Consider the following 14,242-nt stretch of genomic DNA (forward strand, 5'->3'; position numbering starts at 1 on the left):
TTCATTCACTTTGGAAATTTGGAATTGCAGCACATCAAATTTTGCCTGGGAAGAAAAGTAGATTAAATAAATTTAATAAGTCTTACTACTTCCCATTAAATAAATTAAATACGTCTTACTTGTTTCCACTCCTTTTCAAAACAGTAGTTTAAAACGAGGGCCCTTCACTCAATCTTTAACCTCAACCCCGCACGTTGTGTTGTATCTGTGAATGTTGGTTGTGGCCAAATGATAGTTTTCTTTCATTCGTTTAGGTTCCAAGAAAACTTGATGTAACTCTACTTTTAACTGCCGTTTCAGATAAGCGGGTATTACGTCGCAGTCATGTGCCGCGGATATGACGTAATTGCCGGAACCTCCGCCAAAATTCAAATCTGTTGGCGCGATGGCCGTGAGCCACTGAGCAGCGACGATTATCAACAGAAATATCTTTATTTTCTGCTTGCAACTGGACCGTCTAGAGCGTACACGGTAAGTAACACTCATTGTGTTTAAGGAGATTTACGTTTGTAATAGCAGAAGTGTAGCCGCGTTGCGTTGTACGTGTGAAAATTGGTCGAGGCGAAATGTTAATGTTTAATTTCATTCCTTTAGGTTCCACGGTGTTTGTTGGCTGCAAGTTTTCCACTGCAAGAAGAGGCTCGTATCATTGACCAGGAGCGAGCTACAATGGTGAGTAGCCATTACATTTATGTTAAACACTTCCTATTTCATGTCTAACAGTACTTGATTTAACAAATAACCATAAATAAATACAGTGTGGGCACTGAAGTTAACATATGTGATTATACTGCCTAATCTGTCACCGAGTAGATTGTTGCAAAGTAATATAAGATCCAAAGTTGTAATTCAGAATAGTTTTCAAAAGAAGGCCATTAGAATTATATACAAGTCTGATTACCCTGAACATAACAACAAGCTATTAATTAAATCACAAATTCTTCAATTCAAAGATTTGGTAGATTATCAGACAAATAATGTCTAACAGTAATTGATTTAACACATCACGATAAGTAGATTGAGTGTGGGCACTCTCAAGTTAACATATATGATTATACTGCCTAATCTGTTACAGAGTATGTTGTTGCCAAGTAATGTAGAATAGATCCAAAGTAGTAATCCAGAATAGTTTTGAAGAGGCCATTAGAATAATAAACAAATCTGATTACCTTGAACATAATAACAAGCTAAGTGTTTAATATGTCCTATGAAGTCGAAATTGGGCACCGTCATGTGGTGAAATTTGGAATTGCATCACATCCAATTTTGCCTGGGAACAAACATCCATCCATCCATTTTCTGAACCGCTTAGTCCCCACGGGGGTCGCGGGCGTGCTGGAGCCTATCCCAGCCGTCATCGGGCAGTAGGCGGGGGACACCCTGAACTGGTTGCCAGCCAATCGCAGGGCACACAGAGACAGACAACCAATCTCACTCACACTCACACCTAGGGACAATTTGGAGTCTTCAATCGGCCTACCAAGCATGTTTTTTTTTGGAATGTGGGAGGAAACCGGAGTGCCCGGAGAAAACCCACGCGGGCCCGGGGAGAACATGCAAACTCCACACAGGGAGGGCCGGAGGTGGAATCGAACCCGCACCCTCCTAACTGTGAGGCGGACGTGCTACCCAGTGCGCCACCGAGCCGCCCTGGGAACAAACAGATTAAATAAATCTTAGTTTTGAATAAGCCACTCCTTCTCAAACAAGTAAACTCTGCCCATTTCGCGCACTAGATGTTCTGTTAATATCTAGTATTTATACAAAGTCATAATTTAAATTGCTTTCAACCTTCATTCATCGGTTCAACCAACATTACTCGCTCTTACTACCAACTTGTATTGATTTAACTAAGCGTTTAATACTTCCTATCAGGTCTCAAGGCAAGATTTGGCAAAATACAGTTTCAGCAAATCCAATTTTGCCAGGGAACAAAAATAGATTAAATAAACTAAATAAGTCTTCTTCCCAATAAATAAATCAGAAAAGTCTGTCTTGTAACCAGTCCTCTTCAAACAAGTAAAGTCTGCCCATTTTGTGCCGTAGATTTTGTGTCCATGCCTAGTATTTAAACAAAATCATAATTTAAACGACTTCTTGCCTTCATTCACTTTGGAAATTTGGAATTGCAGCAAATCGAATTTTGCCAGGGAACAAAAATAGATCAATTAAACTAAGTCTTCTTCCCATTAAATAAATTAAAAAAGTCTGTCTTGTAACCAGTCCTTTTCAAACAAGTAAAGTCTGCCCATTTTGTGCCGTCGATTTTGTGTTAATGCCTAGTATTTATACAAAATCATAATTTAAAGGACTTCATTCCTTCATTCACTTTGGAAATTTGGAATTGCAGCACATCAAATTTTGCCTGGGAAGAAAAGTAGATTAAATAAATTTAATAAGTCTTACTACTTCCCATTAAATAAATTAAATACGTCTTACTTGTTCCCACTCCTTTTCAAAACAGTAGTTTAAAACGAGGGCCCTTCACTCAACCTTTAACCCTATTTATTCACCTTCTAGGCTAAGTGTTAAAGGCTAAGTGTTAAAGGCTAAGTGTTAAAGGCTAAGTGTTAAAGGCTAAGTGTTAAAGGCTAAGTGTTAGAGGCTAAGTGCCAGAGGCTAGGCGCCAGAGGCGAGTTTTTGTGGGCTGAAGTTTTAGTGGGGTTAGTGTGAATACAATCCAAAAGAATACAACAGAATACAATACAATAGAATATAATACATAGATTAAATTCAATAGCTCTTACTACTTCCCATTAAATAAATTAAATACGTCTTACTTGTTCCCAATCCTTTTCAAAAAAGTAGTTTAAAACGAGGGCCCTTCACTCAACCTTTAACCTCAACCCCGCACGTCACATTGTGTTGTATCTGTGAATGTTGGTTGTGGCCAAATGATAGTTTTCTTTCATTCGTTTAGGTTCCACGGTGTTTGTTGGCTATGTTTTCCACTGTCAGAAGGATGAAAATACAAAGTACAACGCTTGGACGTGGGCGAAGACGTCACCGGTGAGTCCTTCCTTCCTATTTATTTACCTTCTAGATGCTAGAGGCTAAGTGTTAGAGGCTAAGTGTTAGAGGCTAAGTGTTAAAGGCAACACAATACGAACAACACAACACAATACGAACAACTCAACACAATATGAACAACACAATATGAACAACACAACACAATACGAACAACACAACACAATACGAACAACACAACACAATACGAACAACACAACACATTACGAACAACACAACACAATACGAACAACACAACGATACTGCACTGAACAACACGATACCGCACTGAGAAACACGATACCGCACTGAACAACACGATACCGCACTGAACAACACCATGCCGCACTGAACACCATGCCACACTGAACAACACCATCCCGCACTGAACAACACCATGCCGCACTAAACAACACCATGCCGCACTGAACAACACCATGCCTCACTGAACGACACCATGCCGCACTGAAAGACACCATGCCGCACTGAACGACACCATGCCGCACTGAAAGACACCATCCCGCACTGAACACCATGCCGCACTGAACAACACCATCCTGCACTGAACAACACCATCCCGCACTGAACAACACCATGCCGCACTGAACAACATTATGCCGCACTGAACAACATTATGCCGCACTGAACATTATGCCGCACTGAACAACACCATGCCGCACTGAACAACACCATGCCGCACTGAACAACACCATGCCGCACTGAACAACACCATGCCGCACTGAACAACACCATGCCGCACTGAACAACACCATGCCGCACTGAACAACATTATGCCGCACTGAACAACACCATGCCGCACTGAACAACACCATCCTGCACTGAACAACACCATTCCGCATTGAACACCATGCCGCACTGAACAACACCATCCCGCACTGAACAACACCATCCCGCACTGAACAACATTATGCCGCACTGAACAACATTATGCCGCACTGAACAACACCATGCCGCACTGAACAACACCATGCCGCACTGAACAACACCATGCCGCACTGAACAACATTATAACGCACTGAACAACACCATCCCGCACTGAACAACACCATGCCGCACTAAACAACATTATGCCGCACTGAACAACATTATGCCGAAATGAACAACACCATGCCGCACTGAACAACACCATGCCGCACTGAACAACACCATGCCGCACTGAACAACACCATGCCGCACTGAACAACACGATCCCGCATTGAACACCATCCCGCACTGAACAACACCATGCCGCACTGAACAACACCATGCCGCACTGAACAACACCATGCCGCACTGAACAACACCATGCCGCACTGAACAACACCATGCCGCACTGAACAACACCATGCCGCACTGAACAACACCATTCCGCACTGAACAACACCATGCCGCACTGAACAACATTATGCTGCACTGAACAACACCATGCCGCACTGAACAACAACATGCCGCACTGAAAAACATTATGCCGCACTGAACAACACCATGCCGCACTGAACAACACCATCCCGAACTGAACAACACCATGCCGCATTGAACAACACCATGCCGCACTGAACAACACCATGCCGCACTGAACAACACCATCCTGCACTGAACAACACCATCCCGCACTGAACAACACCATGCCGCACTGAACAACACCATGCCGCACTGAACAACACCATGCCGCAATGAACAACACCATCCCGCACTGAACAACATTATGCCGCACTGAACAACATTATGCCGCACTGAACAACATTATGCCGCACTGAACAACATTATGCCGCACTGAACAACATTATGCCGCACTGAACAACATTATGCCGCACTGAACAACACCATGCCGCACTGAACAACACCATGCCGCACTGAACAACACCATGCCGCACTGAACAACACCATGCCGCACTGAACAACACCATGCCGCACTGAACAACACGATCCCGCATTGAACAACACCATGCCGCACTGAACAACACCATCCTGCACTGAACAACACCATCCCGCACTGAACAACACCATGCCGCACTGAACAACACTATGGCGCACTGAACAACATTATGCCGCACTGAACAACACCATGCCGCACTGAACAACACCATGCCGCACTGAACAACACCATGCCGCACTGAACAACACCATCCTGCACTGAACAACACCATGCCGCATTGAACAACACCATGCCGCACTGAACAACACCATGCCGCACTGAACAACACCATCCTGCACTGAACAACACCATGCCGCATTGAACAACACCATGCCGCACTGAACAACACCATGCCGCACTGAACAACATTACGCTGCACTGAACAACACCATGCCGCACTGAACAACACCATGCCGCACTGAACAACACCATGCCGCACTGAACAACACCATGCCGCATTGAACAACACCATGCCGCACTGAACAACACCATCCTGCACTGAACAACACCATGCCGCATTGAACAACACCATGCCGCATTGAACAACACCATGCCGCACTGAACAACACCATCCTGCACTGAACAACACCATCCCGCACTGAACAACACCATCCCGCATTGAACAACACCATCCTGCACTGAACAACACCATGCCGCACTGAACAACACCATGCCGCACTGAACAACACCATGCCGCACTGAACAAGACCATGCCGCACTGAACAACACCATGCCGCACTGAACAACACCATCCTGCACTGAACAACACCATCCCGCACTGAACAACACCATGCCGCATTGAACAACACCATCCTGCACTGAACAACACCATCCTGCACTGAACAACACCATGCCGCACTGAACAACACCATGCCGCACTGAACAACACCATGCCGCACTGAACAACACCATGCCGCACTGAACAACATTATGCCGCACTGAACAACATTATGCCGCACTGAACAACATTATGTCGCACTGAACAACACCATGCCGCACTGAACAACACCATGCTGCACTGAACAACATTATGCCGCACTGAAAAACACCATGCCGCACTGAACAACACCATCCCGCACTGAACAACACCATGCCGCATTGAACAACACCATGCCGCACTGAACAACACCATGCCGCACTGAACAACACCATGCTGCACTGAACAACACCATGCTGCACTGAACAACACGATCCTGCATTGAACAACACCATGCCGCACTGAACAACACCATCCTGCACTGAACAACACCATCCTGCACTGAACAACACCACCCCGTACTGAACAACACGATCCCGCATTGAACAACACCATCCCACACTGAACAACACCATGCCGCACTGAACAACACCATTCCGCACTGAACAACTCCATGCCGCACTGAACAACACCATGCCGCACTGAACAACACCATGCCGCACTGAACAACACCATGCCGCACTGAACAACACCATGCCGCATTGAACAACACCATGCCGCACTGAACAACACCATGCCGCACTGAACAACACCATCCTGCACTGAACAACACCATGCCGCATTGAACAACACCATGCCGCACTGAACAACACCATCCTGCACTGAACAACACCATCCCGCACTGAACAACACCATGCCGCACTGAACAACATTATGGCTTACTGAACAACATTATGCCGCACTGAACAACACCATGCCGCACTGAACAACACCATGCCGCACTGAACAACACCATGCCGCACTGAACAACATTATGCCGCACTGAACAACATTATGCCGCACTGAACAACACCATGCCGCACTGAACAACACCATGCCGCACTGAACAACACCATGCCGCACTGAACAACACGACGTCGCACTGAACAACACGACGCCGCACAGAACAACACGACGCCGCACAGAATAACACAATACCGCACAGAACAACACAATACCGCACAAACAGTTTTAGATAATATTACGTCGCAGTCATGTGACGCGGACATGACGTCAATAGGCGGAACTCACGGCAAAATTATAATCCGTGGGCGTGGCTTGCAACAGGAAGTAGGAAAGCGGCAATTCTGGCAAACAAGACACAGCGGTTAGTAACACGATGACTTACAAGGCAAATATTTTTGTTTTCAGCTTGCAACTTGACCGTCTAGAGCGTACAAGGTAATTACAACTGTTTTTTTTTAGCCCTGAAAAGCGAGGGAGTGTGGCGTTTGGGAGGAATGTCGAACTCGGCGTCTGCTTCCAGCCACAGACGCCAAATTTCGACGATTATTTCGACTGGTCAACGGTTGTAAATTATTGCGTTGACTAAAAACTTTATTTAACTCTACTCTTAACTTTGCCGTTTCAGATATGCGGGTATTACACCGCGGAAATGACGTCAATAGGCTGAACTCTCGCCAAAATTCAAATCTGTGGGCGCAATGGCCTTGAGCGAGACACCGGATACAAACACGACGATTATCAACAGAAATATCTTTATTTTCTGCTTGCAAGTGGACCGTCTAGAGCGTACACGGTAAGTACAACTCATTGTGTTTAAAAAGATTTACGTTTGTGTAGTTTGCGTTGCGTTGTATCTGTGAATGTTGGTTTAGGCTAAATGTTAATGTTTAATTTCATTCCTTTAGGTTCCACGGTGTTTGTTGGCTGTATGTTTTCCACTGCAAGAAGAGGCTCGTATCATTGACCAGCAGGAGCTACAATGGTGAGTACCCCTTTCGTCTTCCATTTATGTTAAACACTTCCTATTTCATGTCTAACAGTACTCGATTTAACAAATAACCATAAATAAATACAGTGTGGGCAGTCACGTTAACATATGTGATTATCCTGCCTAATATGTTTATCACAAATATGTCACTAATATGTTTATTTGTTTATCACAACACCTTTGGACCTTCAGCAATCGATTATTTCCCTTCATCTACATAGAGACAGAACGATGGTGTCTTAAACATCTCATTCATTTCACCAAATAACTTCACGCAGGTGGATAACGGCCGTCTCGGTCACGCTATGTTGCGTGATGCAGTTTTGAAGAACCAAATGCATTTATTCAATGAATAAGTCAAGCTAGATCTATGTTTATGATGTTGTACGTTACGGTACCGATTGAAGTTGAGTCCGAAGCCAGTGGAAAACAGCGCTGCGTTTGTGCTCTCCAGGTACAAATGTTGTGATCTCTGACTGACGACCGGGCGAGACTCGAGTAAGAGATGTCCAAACGAGCTCCGGCAGGGCGGGTCAAGGCGGAGCGAACGGACGCCTTTCAGGCCGCCAATGACGAGCTGAGAGCCAAACTGATGGACGTCCAGTTAGAACTTCAGCAGGAGAAGAACAAGGTGAAAACCTCAACAGACAGACACTGCCTTCCTCCCTGCCTGCTTCCCTGCCTGCCTCCCTGCCTGCCTCCCTGCCTGCCTGCCTCCCTGCTTGCCTCCCTCCCGCCCTCCCTCCCTCCCTCCCTCCCAGTTTCCCCGATGTAGATTTGACATGCGTGTGCCATGACTGTGTCAGCCTACGTCAACAAATGCACCGAGGACGTCAGCACCACTAAGAATATCATCACCCCGGGCAACCAACGACCCTGGATGACTGAGGAGGTACGTCAAACGCTACGAGCGCGGAACTCTGCCTTCAAGTCTGGCGACAAGGAGACACTGAGGACAGCGAGAGCCAACTTGAACCGTGCCATCAGGGTAGCGAAGCGAGACCACAGTCGAAAAATTCAGGATCGTTTCCACGACGCCAACAACACCAGGAGTATGTGGCAAGGCATACGGGCGATTACAGACTACAACTCACCCTCCCCCCCCCCGGTGGGTGAAGTTGATGCTGACTTTCTAAATGGTCTAAATAACTTCTTTGGGAGGTTCGAGGCACTAAACGGCACTCCAGCAGTTAAAACTGTCCCCCATCAGGAAGAGGAGGTACTCTGCCTTGACTCCGCCGATGTGTTGAAGACCCTGAGGAGAGTCAACCCCCGTAAGGCCCCTGGCCCCGACAACATTCCTGGGCGTGTGTTCAGGGAATGTGCAAGTCAGCTGGCTGGGGTCATCACAGACATTTTCTCGCTGGGCCAAGCCACAGTGCCAGCGTGCTTTAAGACTGCCTCCATCATTCCGGTGCCAAAGAAACCTCAAATCACCTCATTTAATGATTACTCCGGTCATGATGAAGTGCTTCGAAAGGCTGCTTAAAGATCACATCGTTTCCAGACTCCCCCCATTATTTGACCCGTTCCAGTTTGCCGACCGGCAAAACCGCTCCACTCAGGACGCCATCTCCTCCGTTCTTCACCTGAGCCTGGCTCACCTGGAGGAGAAGAACACCCATGTTCGGATGCTGTTCCTGGACTTCAGCTCAGCGTTTAACACCATCATCCCACAGCATCTAGTAGGAAAATTGGAACACCTGGGCTTCAACACCCCCCTTCGCAACTGGCTGCTAGACTTCCTCACCAACAGACCTCAGTCAGTCCGGGTCGGACAGAACACCTCTGATGTCATCACCCTCAGCACAGGCTCCCCTCAGGGCTGCGTCCTGAGCCCCCTGCTGTTCACCCTGATGACACACGACTGCGTCCCCAGGTTCACCACCAATCACATCGTGAAGTCAGCAGACGACACAACGGTGGTGGGGCTCATCAGAGACAACAACGACCTGGACTACAGAGAGGAGGTGGAGCAGCTGGTGGGCTGGTGCAGAGACAACAGCCTGATCCTGAATGTGGAGAAGATGAAGGAGATCATCGTCGACTTCAGGAAAAACCAGCCTCACCACGCTCCACTGATCATCAACAGCTCAGCTGTGGAGGTGGTCAGCAGCACCAAATTCCTGGGGGTCCACATCACAGAAGACCTCACCTGGACTATGAACACTACGGCACTGATCAAGAGGGCACAGAAGCGCTTGTACTTCCTGCGGAGGATGAGGAGAGCCCACCTGCCCCCACCCATCATGAGGACGTTCTACAGGAGCACCATAGAGAGCATTCTGACAAGCTGACTCTCTGTGTGGTGTGGAGGCTGCACCGCCTCCGATTGGAAGAACGTGAGGAGAGTGGTGAGGACAGCAGAGAGGATCATAGGGGCTCCTCTTCCCTCCATTCAGGACATTTCATCTCAGCGCTGCATGTCCCGTGCCCGTAACATCATCAATGACCCATCACACCCCCACCATGGACTGTTCTCCCTGCTGCCCTCTGGGAAGAGGTTTCGCACAATCCGCTGCAGGTCCACCAGGTTCTGCAACAGCTTTTTCCCTGCTGTCATCAGACTGTTGAACATTAGAACTGTTGAGCTCTAAACTGAACTCTGCATCACACATTCACAGAACTGTACTTTATGACACTACGGACCTCTATCTTGCACTATCTCGCACTACCAACTTTACTGAACTTGTGTAAACCCTTTAAATAGAAGTTTAATACATGGTTTAGCATTCCTCTGCACACTCTTGAATACTGTTTTGCCTACTTGCACTATTGCATAATTAGCACTGCTGCACTTTATACTTATTTGTAATATATATATATATACAGTATATGTATATATATATATTTTCATAGGATATGTTACTTCTATTCAACTGCAATATCACTACTTTGTTGTAAGACGTATGCAACGGAATTTCGTTTTGTATGCACCATGTGCAGACAAGATGACAATAAAGTTTGTCTAAGTCTAAGTCTAAGTCATGTCAGGTCAGCTGTCTGGAGAGAGAGAGAAGTCAGGACCTGCGGGCGGAGCACCACCGTGCCACCGCCGCCATGACGGAACTCAAAAGCAAACTCCATGAGGAGAAGCAGAAAGAGTTAGCCATTACCAGGGAGACATTACTGCGGCAGCATGAAATGGAGCTGATGAGAGTGATCAAAATCAAAGATGGAGAGATCCAGCGACTGAATGCCTTGGTCCTCAGCCTGAGGGACGGCTCCATGGACAAGGTGATCCGCTCTATCCGTGTCTGACTATCCGCACGCCACGTCGGGCTTCGATGCGGCCGCTACCGTATTGTGTAGCTTGTCCCCAGTAAGCGTCGCGGCGCTCCGTTGCGGTCTCAACGGCCCGGTGTGGCGCAATGTCTGCTCAGGTGAGGAGGGGGGGCGCTTTGCTGGCGGAGGTGGAGGAGACGCGGCGGTGTCGGGAGACCGAGCGGTGTCGCCTCCACCAGGAGCGCGGAAGAAGCCCTGGCAGCGGCCCAGCAGGCCTGGCAGTCCCGAGCGGCCGAGCTCCGATCGGCTCATCACCAGCATCGGGAGGAGCTGAGCCGAACCAAGAGAGACTGCGAGAGGGAGATCCGCCGACTGGTAGGACTGATCAGATGCGCGGTGCGTGGCTATGTTCCCAATTTCGTTGTATACCTGCAGTGCAATGACACCTAAGGCATTCTATTCTATTTCACAAGAAGAAAATGTCCGGTTGCTCGCTTCGCTTTTGTCACAGCAAAGGTGTTCTAGTCGATTCAAGAAAAAAATTGGCCGGTTGCTCTCTTTGTTTTTGTCACAATTCTGGCAAATGAGTTTGCCCGCCTGCCTGAGCGCTCCCCGTTTGTACATCCAGACGGATGAGATCAAGCTGAAAGACAGAGCGGTTAGTGTTTTGGATGAAGCCCTGGGGCCGGCCACGTCCACCGCCTTCAGCTGCAGACTCAGGCTGCCGAGCAGCAGATCGCTGCCCTGAGGGATTCCCAAAGGGCGGGCCTAAACTACCCTGGAAGTGGGGTCAACGCCGCTACTAGCAATCCTCTTCATTGCGTAAGCCACCTCATCACACACTTGCAGTACGCATGACTTAGTTCGTTGCTGGAGGAAGGTAGCACAAAAACAGTTTTGAACTTTGAACGAGTGCTTGTGTGTGTGTGTTGCGGGGCGTTTTCAGTCTCAGGAGGATCGGGACACGCGACGGTTTCATCTGAAAATCGCTGAGCTCAGCGCAGTCATCAGGAAACTGGAGGATCGAAACGCCCTGCTTTCTGAAGAGCGCAATGAACTGGTAATTTATTGACGGCACGCTTGAAGGTTTGCGCTACGTTTGATGCGCGCCATCCAGCGAGGCACCCATTGCGCTTGCTTATTAGTTGAGCGGCGCGGCGAGTCGGTTGCCTGGTAGATGTCTTTTATTGGGAGCCAAAGCCACGATTCCGTTCAAACCGATGCAAAAGAAATGGATACGTTCCGGCCCGCGTGTTGTGCGTCTTTCACATCCCGCACTTCATGCTTGCAGCTAAAGCGACTGAGAGAAACAGAAAGCCAGTTTCTGCCACTCCTGTACAAAAACAAACGCCTGAGCAGGAAGAATGAAGAACTCTCGCTGGTGCTGTGTCGCCTTGAAAACAAAGTGCGCTTTGTCACCCAGGAGAACGAGGAGATGGCAAGCTTGGTAAGTCGACGCGGACAACGGCGGCGTGCCAACAGAGTCCACTGCATTTGTGTTCCACAGAGAAGGCCTAGTTCGCTCAATGACCTGGACCGCGGTTGCGGCCAGCAGGACAGTGAAATGGAGTTCCTTCAAGTTGTGGAGCAGCGGCACATCATCGACGACTTGTCCAAGGTCTTCAGGCAGGCGACTCGGTGCACGTACGGCAGCGCCGCGCTCGCTCGCTGTCGCCAGGAAACCTTTTCCGTCCAAAGCTTGGCCGGCGGCCGCCATCCAAAAAATTGGCCCCTTAAATTCCGACCTTTCAAGCAGGAGCATTGTGCGCACGCGTTTGAACACGCTTTAGACTTGTTTTGCCGTTTTCAGCAGCTCAAAGCTCCCGTTTTGTCAGCGCCTTTGCCACTCGCTGTGCGCTGAAAACGACGGACTTGCCCGGCTGCTCAGCCCGTCAACCATGAGCCGCGAGCGCGACGTCATTGTCCGTAGGCAGCTAGTGGCAAAATGCACCCTGTTAGAGTTGCGCTCGCTCCAACTTATTTTGCAAGAACCACACGGGAGACAAGTAAGTTCTTTTGGACACCTGCAGGTGGAGAGTCCATCCGTTGTACGAATGAAGTCTGACTCTCGGCTCCTGCACGAGCATTTTAATTAAGAGAAACAGGGTGGGTGTAAGAGTGGATTGAATAGAGGAAGCCCTTGACCTCTAGTCAAAACATAGCAAGGGGTGTTTTACGACTTTGTGTAGGAAGGGATAAGCGATAGGGATAAATAAGGGATAAATAATATTATTTATTACAGGTCGCAGTCAAAGTCAAAGCAACACAATGATACGATAAAGATAATCTGGAAAACCCTGACACACCCTGTAGTTGTCACTTTTGGAAAAGACGAGCGTCCCTCCAATCATCGCCGGTGACGTGTTTTTCAGGCTCTGGAGACAGGAGCTCATGTCAGAAATGTCATTGTGAGTCGCGTTTGTTTCTGCGCCGGAGCCGTTCGTTCCCTTTGCATCCAAAGAATCTCAAAGGCGGATTATTTGTGTCGACAGGAGAGAGATTTGCTGCTACGATACCGACGTCGAGAATCTCTGAGGAGGAACAAAGCGTGAGGTCCTGCAAGGTGAGTCGGTTTGTTTGCGGCTGCTTGGTGTTGCGCAAGATGAAATGGCCTTTTTCTCGCTATCGTTCCTCTCGTCGATTCATCGTGAGGTGTCGCTTCAGTTTGTTCAGAGAGATGTTTGCTTCCGCGCCCGCAGGTCATCGAAACATTTTACGGCTACGACGAAGACGTGTTGGTGGACCCGGACGGATCGTCCTTGTCTTTTCACACCGACAGAACCCCCGACACGGAACCCGAAGAGGTAGCCCGCCATTTCTGCCAGCGTATTGGCACCAAACATTCCTCTTCAGCCTGGAATCGGACTCGTCTTTGCGTCGCGGGTGCTTTGTCGCCGGTCTGACTGATTCTGGTACTAGTGCTGTGTTGCATTGGTGTGCGCATGAAGAGGCGGAGCTTCGCTACCGCCAGCTGACGCAAGAATATCAAGCGCTGCAACGAGCCTACGCTCTGCTAGCCCAGACCAGCGAAGGGGACTACGACGCCGAGAAGGAGATCAAGGTGGCGCCCCTTCCCGCAACCCCCGGCCGGGTCGCAGCCTCCCCGTTCTCACCCAGCCTCGGGTGTTCTCTGGTCTGAAAGGAGGAGGAGGAGCCTCCCTCCTCCTCCTTTCAGACCAGAGAAAAGCTGATGGTAGAAATGGGTCACTATCAAAGCAGAGTAGCAGATCTGGAGTCAGCGTTGAAGCAACAAGGACAGGTAAGCTCATCAATGAGCACACCTTTTTCTCAGACAAAATAGCTACATTCTTCAGTCACTCATTCGTCTGGCATTACTGGACCAACCCCCCCCCCCGAACGTGGCTGGGAAAACGCGGAGAAAAGCAAATGTCATTTTCCAGTCAAC

At 48.5% G+C, this 14,242-nt stretch overlaps 2 long non-coding RNA genes across 2 annotated transcripts; both read left to right on the top strand.

Annotated features, from left to right (window-relative positions):
- Positions 1-310: 310 nt before the first annotated feature.
- On the top strand, positions 311-7,393 carry LOC137840032 (uncharacterized). The gene is made up of 5 exons (XR_011086423.1): positions 311-471; positions 595-672; positions 2,921-3,009; positions 7,029-7,058; positions 7,249-7,393. It is a non-coding gene; the product is annotated as an uncharacterized lncRNA (long non-coding RNA).
- A 5,560-nt stretch (positions 7,394-12,953) lies between these two features.
- LOC137840038 (uncharacterized) lies at positions 12,954-13,936 on the top strand. Its single transcript, XR_011086428.1, has 4 exons — positions 12,954-13,244; positions 13,329-13,399; positions 13,536-13,640; positions 13,756-13,936. It is a non-coding gene; the product is annotated as an uncharacterized lncRNA (long non-coding RNA).
- The last annotated feature ends 306 nt before the right edge of the window (positions 13,937-14,242 follow it).

This window comes from Syngnathus scovelli, unplaced genomic scaffold (genome assembly GCF_024217435.2).
Source record: "Syngnathus scovelli strain Florida unplaced genomic scaffold, RoL_Ssco_1.2 HiC_scaffold_44, whole genome shotgun sequence".
Lineage (NCBI taxonomy): Eukaryota > Metazoa > Chordata > Actinopteri > Syngnathiformes > Syngnathidae > Syngnathus > Syngnathus scovelli.